Source organism: Panthera uncia, chromosome F1, assembly GCF_023721935.1.
Source record: "Panthera uncia isolate 11264 chromosome F1, Puncia_PCG_1.0, whole genome shotgun sequence".
NCBI classification, from domain to species: domain Eukaryota; kingdom Metazoa; phylum Chordata; class Mammalia; order Carnivora; family Felidae; genus Panthera; species Panthera uncia.
In genome coordinates this window covers 24733138-24745360 of record NC_064813.1, presented here as the reverse complement: position 1 = coordinate 24745360, position 12223 = coordinate 24733138, and positions in this window count along the sequence as shown.

Genomic DNA, 12223 nt, shown 5'->3' with positions numbered 1-12223 from the left:
GCCATCCCATCACCTCCATTTCAGAGATGAAGAAACTGAGTCAGAAAGTTAAAGAGGGTTGGAATTAGCAGACAAACGGCCCGGGGTCGGGGGGCTCTTTATTGAGCATCTGTATGCCAGGCATTTTTACTAAGAGTCAGGTTACGTAATTTGCTCAGCCTTACACAATTAGTGTTATGCCAGCATTCAAATATGAATTTCCCATGCTTTTTCCACTGCCCTACCACCCAAAATTAGAATCCCAACACCTCTGTAAACTGATAAATGATCGACCCTGGGTTTAAGCAGCAGCTAACTCAGTGTCCTTATCTCTGAGATCAAGGACATCTTCCCTCTCTCCCCATCTTCCCATGAAAGCCTTGCAGCCACCCCCACCTCTCACCCCCGTTGCCCCTCAGTTCCCTTGGAATTGCTACTGAAGAGGCTGCATGTGAGGTTTAGAGTGTGGAATCCAGAGCTGGATTTCCAGGTTTCAAATCACGGCTCCACCACTTACTAATGGGAGACCTTGGGCAAGATTCTTAATCTTTCTGTGCCTCAGTTTCCTTATCTCTAAGATGAAAATATGATACACCTATTTCATAAAGTTATGAGGATTACATGAGTTCTTAGAGTTCCCTAGGAGACAGGAAATGCAGTTCCCCTGAGGCATTGCCTTGCTGGGGAAAGTTCTCAGATCAGAGAGGGAGTGAGAGAAGCAGGGTTAGACAGAGGGAAGAGTTAAATGCCATGCTGCTGTGATAGAGACCACCATTGGCCCCAGGGGATGCCCCCATTAAAGCAAGGGGGCAGGCCTTTGTACCTCACATTAATCATTCAATGTATGAGGTGGCCCCAAGAAGATGCTTAATCTCAAGGCAACTGCCTCTGTCAAGGGCAACTCCCAGAGAGACTGTGCTGTGAGCCTACAGCAGACCACAGGCTGGAGAATGAGGGCCTCGGTCCCAAACAAGAAATCTTGGTGGTATGCCACAGCACCCCTACCAAGGTGGTTAGATCAGTGCTGAACACATAGTCTGCACTCAATAACTTTAGCTCTCGGGTTTACTTACTAGGAATACAGGAATCACCAGACAATAAGGAAAAGTAGTAAGTTTTTTGTGCCTCTTGGAATTTAGGTTTCCATGAGGGGCATCTAAGTGTTGCTGTTCTTTAGCAAAGCCTGGGAGTAAAGGGTCAGAAGAGAGAGACAGGAGGAGAAGAGGTCCTCACCTGAGAGAGTAGGGTGACACAGCCCAGAAAAGCTGGTCAGGGAAGGAAAGGTTAAAACCACAGAAGGGGTGAGGACAGGAAGGCCTGGAGATTATCGAGGCATTGCTTGAGCAAAAGAGACCCAAATCAGAGCAACATGTGGGGCCATTTGACAAAACAGATTCTCTTGTTAAGCCAGGGCCTGTAGAAGATGACCCGGTTAGTAAAAACATAATGCGCTCTGAAGAGTAGAGTCAAATCCTTCCCCAGCCTCCCAGTGGGTCAGTGGACAGAGGCAGGTACAAACACTGGCAGCAGCATCTCAGGTGCCAGCATCCCACCTTCACCCCCATCCCTGGGTCTTCCTTTCTCACAAGTGCAGGGCTGGGTTGGTGTGGGGCAGGGGTTGGGAGGGGGGCAGTGGTGTGCAGCCGGGCAATCGAAGAATGCCTCTTGAACATCTGTGTTGCTCAGCACAACCCTCCATCCACACGAGGAAGTAGCCCACCCTCCCCATCAGCAGCACGTTCTGCTGGAGGAGTTGGTCAGCTGAGGGGAGGCCCGATGCTGTACCCGGTGCCGCTCAGCTCAATCCCCAGCGTGGGATTGATTGTATTATGCAGCTGCCAGGTGGGGATGCGGGTGGTATCCGGGACAGCTTCTCTTCAAGCGACAAAAACAAGATTATGGACGGACTGAATGCCAGGTCTTGCCCCCAGTAGCACCATGTTGGAATCAGCCCAGACGTGGCCACATAACAACAATGATAGTGATTATGCACAGACCCTCCCTAAACCTTCCTGTTCTGTCTGCATCCCTGTGAATAGGCCAGAGGAGCCTCTTAATTTCTATTTTGCAGACAACAAAACAGCCAGTGCCTGAGGTGACCTTACTTAAGGACCCTGGAACTGAAAACAGCTGAAACCCGGGCCCGCTCTCCAGATCCTGAGCTAGTGCTTTCTCCCATTGGACAAACAAGGCAAAAGAGGCAAGAGAGACAAAGGCTTGCAGCCTGGCAAATCCAATCCGAGAGCACAAAGCTCCCGGCTCAAGATGAAGAGCCCTCTCTGAGTTCAACCTGCCTCCCGGTTGCCATGGTTACCTCTTCAGTTTCCAGACAGAAACTTTTTGAAGTTCACAATGTATCCCAAATTCTCTTCCCAGCAGGTGGGCTGGTTCATGTCTGCAATTTCAGTAATGACTCCACAGTTGCTGGAAATCCAGCATGTTGAGCCCACCTGTGAACCTCACACGCTTGGGCATGAACCTGACCTCGTTTTTGCCCAGCGCTCGCAGCACAGCTGTGCTCCCTTTAATGGAGGGTGTGGGGACACAGCTCGGAAGCCTGGGTCATCTGGGATCAGGATTAAATATCCCACAACATCCCGGCCACACTGCCCTTCACTCCCGCCCCTGCTCCTCTGCAACCCCACCCAGCACCACCCTTTCCACCGAGCTGCAGTCTACACAGGACCTTGTCTGCTGAAAATGATCCGGGGAAATGGAAACATTTTCTCGACTTCTGATTTGGTGCAGATGATCCTCACCGGGGTCCGAATGTTCCCAATTCCATCATCGATCTACCGATAAATATTTAGTAAGAATTGATTATGTTCCCTGGCCGGTGGAGGAAATCACAGCTTTTAGGCTCTTCACTGAGTTTAATGACCTTCTATTTCCTCCTCTCTGAGGAAACAGAACTAACACAGTAGGGAAGGAGAGGTGAAAGGAAGTTATTGACAGGAGTTGCAACAGAAGTCCCGGAAAGTGAGAGCTCAGGGAGTGTCTGCGATGTCTTAAAAAGGAGTGAGTGGGGTTTGAGCACGATGGAATACAGCCAGACATGCTAGATATGAAGGAAGGAGCGTGCTCCCAGTGGGAGAGCTGTACAAGCCAGTTGTAGTTTGGGAGTGCGGGAAGATTTAGGAATCCCTCGTATACAGCAAAGGCTCTCAGGATGCACAACTGCATATCACGGTTTGATAGAAGCATAAAAACAGCAGGAGCAGCACATACCGTGAGGCAGCTCAGTGAGGAGAGAGATATCCCTTCCTGAATGCATGAAGTAGACAGTCACCGGGGCCATCTCCCTGCGAGGTCATGACAACAACTATGGGTGCCCTCCCCTCGGGCAGGGGGACTTGAAGGACTTCAGCCTGGATGCAGGAAAGGACTGTTTTTCCTGGTTACCCTTCAGAGCACTGGGTACAGCTCACTTCAATGGCTGTTTTATTCTTCTCCCACTTCTTCTCCTCTTTCCTCTCCCTCCTGTCTGGGAGAGGTTCTGAGGGTATGGGGGTTTGGGAGGCCTGCTTTCCTCCTCCCCCACCAGGCTAATGGACCCCTGGCTTCCAAGGCAGGGCAGTCTCAGTCACTTGGGAAGGAGGCTGAAACTCTTCAGCGGTACCTATGGCTTATAGGACCATGTCTACACTCTTCTGTACGGCATCTAAGGCTCTGACTGCCTGATCTCACATCCTTCATCTCACACCCTAAAGCCCAACCAAATTCAGCAATTGGCAGGTTCTCATGTCTCCGTGCTGCCTTGCACATAGAAAGCCCTGAGCATGAGATTCTCTTGGCCTAAAGGTCTCTCCTCTCTCTGTAATACTCACTTTAAAAGAAATTTCCTTCATGTGCCTTCCAGCCAACCCCACCTACCCGCCCCCCCCATCAGAGGCAACCATTATCCTTAGTCCTAAAACCACAGGACCAGTGTTGACTCTTCTTGACTTTATCACTGAATTTTGAGACCTAATTTTGATTTCCAGTCTGTTTGCTCATGAGCTCCTGGAGGGTAGGGACCATTCCTTGGCCACCTTTTTATTATCTTCAGCCCCTAGTACCATGCCCTGTCCAATGTATGTATCTAAGTAAGTGTTGAATAGATGGATGGCTTCTGTTTCAACACCAATCATAACAGCTAGCATTTATTGAACACTTACTAAGTGCCAGGCTCTGTTCTGTGTGTTTTCCTCTGAATTATCTTCCAGTTCTCATAAGTGCCCCCACAAGATGAGTACTTTCTTGTCCTCATTTTACATTTGAGGACACTGTGGCAGAGGCTGGTTAAGTAATCGGCCTCGGGTCACACAGCTACTTAGTGGTCAAGCTGGGTTTTGATCTCGGATAGTCCAAGTCCAGAACCTGTGCTCCTAAGCACATGCCATGCCTGCTGGAGGTATGGCACTCTCCAGAAAGCGGCATTTGCTCACTATGAGAAGATAAAGGCTGAGCTTGGGAAATCATGGCAGGATGCTACAACCCCTCTTTCTGTTGTAATTTCCTCTTCTCGTCTCCTCTCCAAACATCTCTTCTTCGCTCACTCCATCCTTCTCTCGTCATGCACATCTCCCACTTTCTATCTTTGCCTTTAGTGTATGTCATCACTGGCCCTAGCCTTTTCTGCTTCCTCAGTCCCTTGTGTGTGTGCAGTTCCCAAGAGTGGTTGCAGAGACCCCCCTTTTCTGCTGAAGTCCTTCCATTAATATCTGGGCTTTGATTTTTCTTTGCAGGAAAGCTCCGAGTTCAGCTGCTCTGCCCTGCCACCCTTTCCAGCTGTGTTTCTCCATCCCTCTTTGCTCTTGTGGGACTGCGATTCCCATCCGGAAGGAGCCCCAGAGCAGCTTCTGAGGGAGGCAGATCTTCATCTCCAGAAGTCTTTGGGATGTGTTGGACCCTGGGGACCTTTGCTTGTCCTCAGCCTCCTGGGAGCCTGGCTGCTGATAGATGTTGCTTCCAGTGTTTATGCTTTTTCCTAAAGGCTGGCTGTGGCCCTTCCGCAGGCTCCTCGCTCGGTGTATGATGTCTGACCCACACGCATGGTCTTCCCCTCCTGCCTGTGACTGTCAGCCCTACCCCACACACTAACCAGCCATCCACCTGCCTCAGACTCCTGAATTCTCACTGACTGCTGGTGCCCAGCATCCTCCCCACAGCATACCTGTCCTCAGCCTGTCCCCATACTCGCCCCCTGTCACCTTCACTCTCACCTGCAAGTGCTCCTGCTGTCATATTGATGCGTTCTCTAAAGTACCAACTAAATTAATGGCTGTAAATGACCCCCATCTCACATAAGACTGCCAATTCCAAAATAGGAGAAACTACTCAAGAACCCTGGGTTTCTAAATGTCTTCCTCTTTCTCACCCTCCCTCCTCATCCCTTTGTTCACTTTTGTCACAAATGTCATATTTCGGAGAGCATTTCACTTCCACTCACTGAGACATAGAAACAAGTTTGTCAGAATGCAGATTTTCCTCCTTTAATAATTTTCCAAGGCCCTGAGGAACCACTTAGGATGAAGGATGAGGGGGGGAAATGGGAGGTCTGGGATTTGCATACGACTGAAAGATGATGTTTACAATTCCAACTCCCTGCTTCTTCCCAGGCTGAGGATGAGCACTTTTGGATCCTAGAACTGCAAAATCAGACAGGTGCTACATGCTGGGTTGTGCCTCTCTCCAGGCAGGAAGTAAGCCCCGGGATGGGGGGGGGGGGGGGTGGTGGAGGGAATCTAACATGCCACCCTCTAGCTGGGGAGTAGAAGGGGAGATTCTGACCACTCACTGTCTCTGCCACATTCCTCAACCAGGGCAACCACCAGCGCTTGAGATGGGCAAGGAGAAGGCACACTGTTCTCTGGGAAGACTCTGAAAACAGCCTAATTGTTGTTTTAAGGGAGGACAAGGATACAGAATAGGTGACGAGGAAGCATTGTCTTATTCTCAAACTGGGAGTGTGTTTGTATGAGTATGTGTGTTTGTGTGTGAGAGTGAGTGTGTAAGGCAGGGAAACCTCTACTGTAGCCGATGAAGCCCAAGCCTACCACCCTCATTTCTCAGGGAGCCTCAGCACATCAGACTATCCCTGATCCCAGAGACACGCAGTGTTGGGAAGTTAACCATTGAGAAGTGGGTGTTCACTTGGGCAGATCCAAAATGGCCCCAGGGAGGCCTGGCCTCCTGAACCTTGGTGCCCAGCACGGTCTCTGGCACAGCACAGGAACTCATTAAATCGTCAACGAGGAGTGAAGGAAACACATCCCATTCTAGATGAGATCTTTGGGATCACAGACATTCTTGGCTGAACTTCAACCAGACAGCTTTCTGGAAATGGGTCACAGACCGGCTGGATTACACAGTGAAACATGACTATGCATCTCCCAAACTCATCTCCCACTGTGGCTTGTGGAGTCCCCCAGTGCAGGCGAACTGGCACTAAGTCGGGGAAGGGTCTGGCAGATGTGAGTGGTTCCAGAGCACAGCTCAAGTGGGAAACAGGGCACCAAACACACATGGAATCTGTGCCTCCTCGTCATACTTCTCTGAAGGTCTTGAGTAAGGAAAACCCCAACACACCTTGTCCCCTTCTCTCCCTCTCCTCTAAGTACTTCAGAGAGGCATGTGCTGGGAAGAAGCCGTGGGCCGGACCCAGCTCTGTGTTTGGGAGTAAGGACAGACTTCAGCCAGCTGGAGGACACCTGGCCCTACTCTAAACCCGGTCTAGGAGGAAGAGAAACTGCTCTTTGTATGCCCTGCCATGATCTAGCAGTGAGCTCAGTGCCTTATAGACACCACCACAGATGGGGAACTGGAAAATCATGGGTAAGTAGTCTAACCAAAGTGACATACCCAGTAAATGCAGGTGCCAGGACTGGAACCCAGTTCTGTGTGGCAGGTCCCAACCCAGGGCTACTCAATGCCTGTTCTCTGGTTTCTGAGCAGCTCTTTCACAGGCCCCTGGCCACTGCTTCAGGCCATGTCTCCACACTGCCCTCGTTAGGGATTTCTAGGTGCTTACGTAGGCCACTGAAGAGACGTAAGGACTGCGGGAACAGCAAACCCAGCATGTGAACATCACAAGCACATGCGGAGATGTTAGGTCAGAGCTGCAGGAGGGCCTTTGCCATCTGGTGGGAGTTAGAGACCTGCCCTCCACGCAGCCCTCTTTCCCTCCTTTGAGTCACCTTCCATGAACCCCCATGTCAACAGAGAGAGTGAGGGTGAGGGTGGGGAGGGCCGATGCAGGGACACAGAGGGAAAGCAGTTTTATGGGAAACGGGAGGGCAACACTAGCCGTGAGTGCCGGACAAGTTGTAAGGAAACGTGCCTCTCACAATGTGCCCGAGACACCTGAGCAGAGGGAGGAACGTGGTTTGATATGCGAGCAGTTGGAGGCTGGGGCTGGCGGCGTTGGGGTGGGAGGGAAGGGGCAGGCAGAGCGAGAGGAACAGGTGGTCCTTTCATAAGCTCCCAGGCCATCAGCCCCTGACATAGCAGCTGTCCTAGAAACAGGCCCAGGTGGACGGAGGGAAGAGCACAGCGGGGGGGGGGGGGGGGGCGTGCGTGATGTTCTGCAGAGAAAGAAATGAGCCCTCCCTAATGGGCCCCACGCATCTGAGCACGGGGAGACACGAGGCGAGCTGTGTGACTGAGCCGGGCTGAGCCCCTCCCTTTCCACCAGCCCGCTGGCTGTGCTGCTCCAAGTATGGCCCCAGGGAAACCTGCTGGATCCAAATCCCCAGGCTTCCTGAACCCCCACCCCACCGGGGCTGCAGTAATAACCATGAAAATCACTAACATTTAGTGAGTGCTTTCTGGCTCTATATTTATGGTGCTTCTGGTCTTCATCTCATTTAAGTCTTGCACTAATCTCTGGAGAAGGTACTCTTACTGTTGTTGTTCTACAGATGGGGAAACTGAGGCAGGGAGAGGTTAATGGAGGAAGGGACAGAAGGCAGAGCCTGGTACCTGGTCATCTGACTCCTGCGCCCGTGCGGTTAGCCACTCACTCCACACACTGCCCCCACCTTCTCCGGAGCTGCAGAAAGCCCTTTCCTGGCCTGGATTTCAAAATGCTCGTTTCTCAAGCTCCAAGAGGATTCGGGAGATGAGGGTTTTTATCTTCCCTTATAGTTCAATCTGGTCTTCACTTCTTGGGAAGGGGCAGAGGGAGCACAAGAAAAGAACTTCCTGCTTCCAAGACACAGGTTAGAGAGGGCCAGTCCTGGGATGCCCAGCAGATTTGACCCCGGGGCTGTGCCATTCATCTAGAACATCCCTCCCCTCTAGAAATGGTATTTCACCTATCCAGCAACTACAAAGTCTTCACCTGGAGCTTGGAATTTGGAATTTCATGCATATGAGCTCATTTAATGCTCACTGTGAACCTGCCAGGTGGGCTGCCCACCCTCTGGCTTGCCTCCCATGTCTGTGGCTGCTCCTCTTGTCTTTTGCCCGTTCATCCAATACGGATGCTGCCCAGGGCTGTGGCCTTGACCCACCTCTCTTCCAGTATGATAGCCTCTTTCAGAATAAGCTGTGATTGCTTCTGCCACATCTGTATGCTGATGACCCCCAAACCTATCTCCCTGGCTCCTGCTAGAATTCAAGAGCCTATATCCACCCGCAAGTTGGGTGCCTTCATACTTAACTTGTCCAATATGAATTCAGTATTATATACACACCACCACATTTGACTAGATTAGTGACATTATTTAATGGTAGTAAGGCATCTATTCACTTGGCTCTAAAAGAAATCTCACTCACCACCAGCGATCCCTTTCTTCCATCCTTTCTAACTCCAGTCAGCCTCCAAATCCTATCTACTCTGATCTGATGTCTGCAATCTTCTCCTCCCATCTCCACAACCTTTGTCCCCACCCTCTCTCATGCTAACCAGTCTTCTTCCACCCACTCTGGTGCCGGATAAAGATAAATCAGAGCATGGCATCTCTCTCTTCCAGAGCCTTCAGATTCTCCCACTTTCCCCAGGGTCACACAGAAACTCCATATCAGGACATTCCAGTTCCTCCACAGTCTGGTTCCAATCAGTTGCTCCAATGTCCTCTTCTTCCTGCTCCCCTACCCCTTCAGCTCTGGTCACCCTCCACAACCTTTTCGCCAAATACTCCATGTTGCCCACCCATTTGCTTTTCCTTGTATTGTCATTGCAGCCTGGAATGACATTCCTCTTTTGTCTGATAAACTCCTACTTATCTGAAAAGACCCAACTCAAAATCCACTCTTTGAACGTCCTTGTTCTTAGAAGATGCATGCTGAAATGTTTCAGAAGGGATGCCATGATTCCTCTCACTTACTGTCAAATGATTCAGCCATAGCTGTACCTTGAGAGGGAAAGATAATATGGCAAACTATGGTTGAACCTAGGTGGTGGTTGTAATCATCTTTCAATTCTTCCATATGCTTGAAAATTTCTCACAGATAAAATTACCTCATCTCTGATAGTTTCCTCATTGCCTCTGACAAAATGAATGACCCCTTTCTCTGAATTCCCGTAACACTCTGCATTTGCAGCAATATAGCACTTCACTACATTTTACTTTAATTTTGTGTTCGACAACTTTCTCTTCCATAGACTGTGAACCTACAAAACCATACTAGCTGCACATAGTAGGCACTCAATAACTGTTTATTTCCTGTTTACGTCCCCTCCTGCAAAGCTGAACTGAAGGAGCAATAAGCCACATGGGGCACCTGGATGGGTGTCCAACTTCGGCTCAGGTCATGATCTCACCGTCTGTGGGTTCAAGCCCCGCGTCTGGCTCTGTGCTGACAGCTCGGAGCCTGGAGCATGCTTTGGATTCTGTGTCTCCCTCGCTCTCTGCCCCTCCTCTGCTCAAGCTCTGTGTCTATTTCAAAAATAAATAAACGTTTAAAAAAATTTTTTTAAATAAGCCGCAGAACAGGCAGCCCAGCCCCTGATGCTTCATTCTCCAATACATGGATGGATGCCTGTGAGCATAGGACAGGCACCTTGGGGGAAGATAATAGATGGCTATTTACTGGATAACAGAACATAATTTAAAACTCAGGAGATCTAGCCTCTGTGACTGGTTCTATGAGTAGCTGTGTGATCACGGGCAACCACCAACCTCTCTGTGTCTCAGTTTTCTCACTTGTAAACAGAGAGTAATAATGTAAGTCTTACCCATCAAATGGGAGGAAAGTGTGTGAATGAGCTCTGAGAAGTCTAAGAGATGTACAAAGAAGGCGGTGCTATACTGATTTTTGTGATTAAAATGAGCAAGACCTTGTCCTGACCATGACCGGTGAAGAATTCTGAGTCACTGGGTTTTGGGGCAGGGGAAGTGCTTTGCTTCCGTGAAGAATGGGAATTTCCACCCAGCTGGAAGTAATGAGCGGCTGTGGCTTGGGCCTCATTTTCCCCACCCTGCTTTCCCTTTCCTCTGACCAAGTGACAATTGCTGGGAAACAGACAGAACCAGGGATCTTAAAATAGAGCAGCAAATGTCTGGACTCTCTGCCCCAGGCTTGGTTGCACCATCAGTCAACTCACACTGCATACACACATACACAAACGACTGGCTCACAGGGGCATCCACCCCTCCCGGAAGACCAAGGCCGTGGAAAAAGTAACACATTGATTCCAGAGAAGAGCAGTCATCCAGGAATGCAGTGTTGTGGTTGGCTGCCGAGGCCCAGCTCCGTCGGGAGGAGATGCCTTCCCTGATGCTCCTGTATCCTCTGAGGCCTGGGGCTCCCCCAAGGACCAGCTCTTCCTGGAAACAATAGCAGTCGCACTGGCCCCAGCAAGCTGGGGAAAGACAATGAGAGGCCTCTAGGGGAGGTTCTATGACTCACTGGTTTCAGAAAGCTCGACTTCCCAGACTGTGAGCGCTTCAGTTGGGGATGCTTATGCAACAAAACACGGGCAGCCTAAAGTACTCTGAAGTGGAGAGTCACCTCGAAGACCGGACCCTTCACTGTGTGACGCCGCAGACCCAAAATACTAATCTGGTAAACTTTCAGCCTGATCCTAGAGAAAGGGTCCTTTCAGAGTGTGAAGGTTGAGGTGATGAGACAAAGATCATAATCCTGAAAAGCAACTGTTATGCTCATTTGAAATTCTCCTAAGTTCATTCGTTCGTAAACAGTCGGTGCCAGGCAGCACATCCCATATATGCACTCATTTAATTGTCACTGTCTACAGGAACCGTCATTCTCCCTGCTTTAATAATGGGAAAGCTGAGACACACAGAGGTCCAAACTCTCACAATGGCAGCACCGTGATTCAAACCCAGGCAGGCCGGCTCCAGTGTCTGTGGGTGTAACCACTACACTACAGCCAGCAGCTGCTGGGAACCTGGCAATGGAGGGGCCCTGGTGAGGATGGGGAGGAGGTCTGGCAGGTAGCTTACTTTCAAGGAAGGAAAACAGATAACGAACGACTATCAAATTGCCAACAGTGATTAACACAGTAAAGAAAATAGAAAGTCGGGTCGGGGGGTGAGGAGACTAGTTTAAGTAAGGTGGTTTGGGAAGGTGTACTAGTCAAGTTTCTGTTGCTAAGGACAGAAATGAACTTTCTCTGACTTAAAGAGAGAATAATTTTTTGAAGGGAGTTCGGGGCAACCCACAGAATTTTCAGGCAGTCTCAGAACAAAGATAAGAACAAAGGGAGGCTCAGCAGCCAAAAATCCCTACACAAAACCGTCCTGATGAAGACCCAACAGGTACCAGGGCTGAAGGCTAGACGTCTCAGCCCTCTCCACAACCACGGCTGGAACTCCCCAGATACTGCTGCTGGTTCTGCTGCCCTGGAAACCGGATACCGCCGCCACCACTAACCCCAAAGTGGATTCTCCACCACCCCATTTCTTTGCACCACCAGCTCCTGACTCAAAGTCCCAGATGGGTGCACCTAATTGGTGCCCTGCTGCTTCTGACACAAAAGTCCCAGGCTGTGCTGGGAAGGCATTGGCAGCTCTTGGCACTGGTCCCACCCTGTGCTGCTGGATACGCAGGCCTGTGCTTAAGGCACTGTTGGGGGGAGGGCAAGAGGGGATGCTGACTATCCATCCACTCTTTTTTGTTTTTAATATTTTATTTATTTTTGAGAGAGAGAGAGAGAGAGAGAGAGCGTGAGCAGGGGAGGGGGAGGAGGGGGGACAGACGATCTGAAGCAGGCTCCCCTACTGACAGCAGCAAGCCCGTGTGAGGCTTGAACTCACCAACCCTGAGATCATGACCCAAGTGGAAGTCGGCTGCT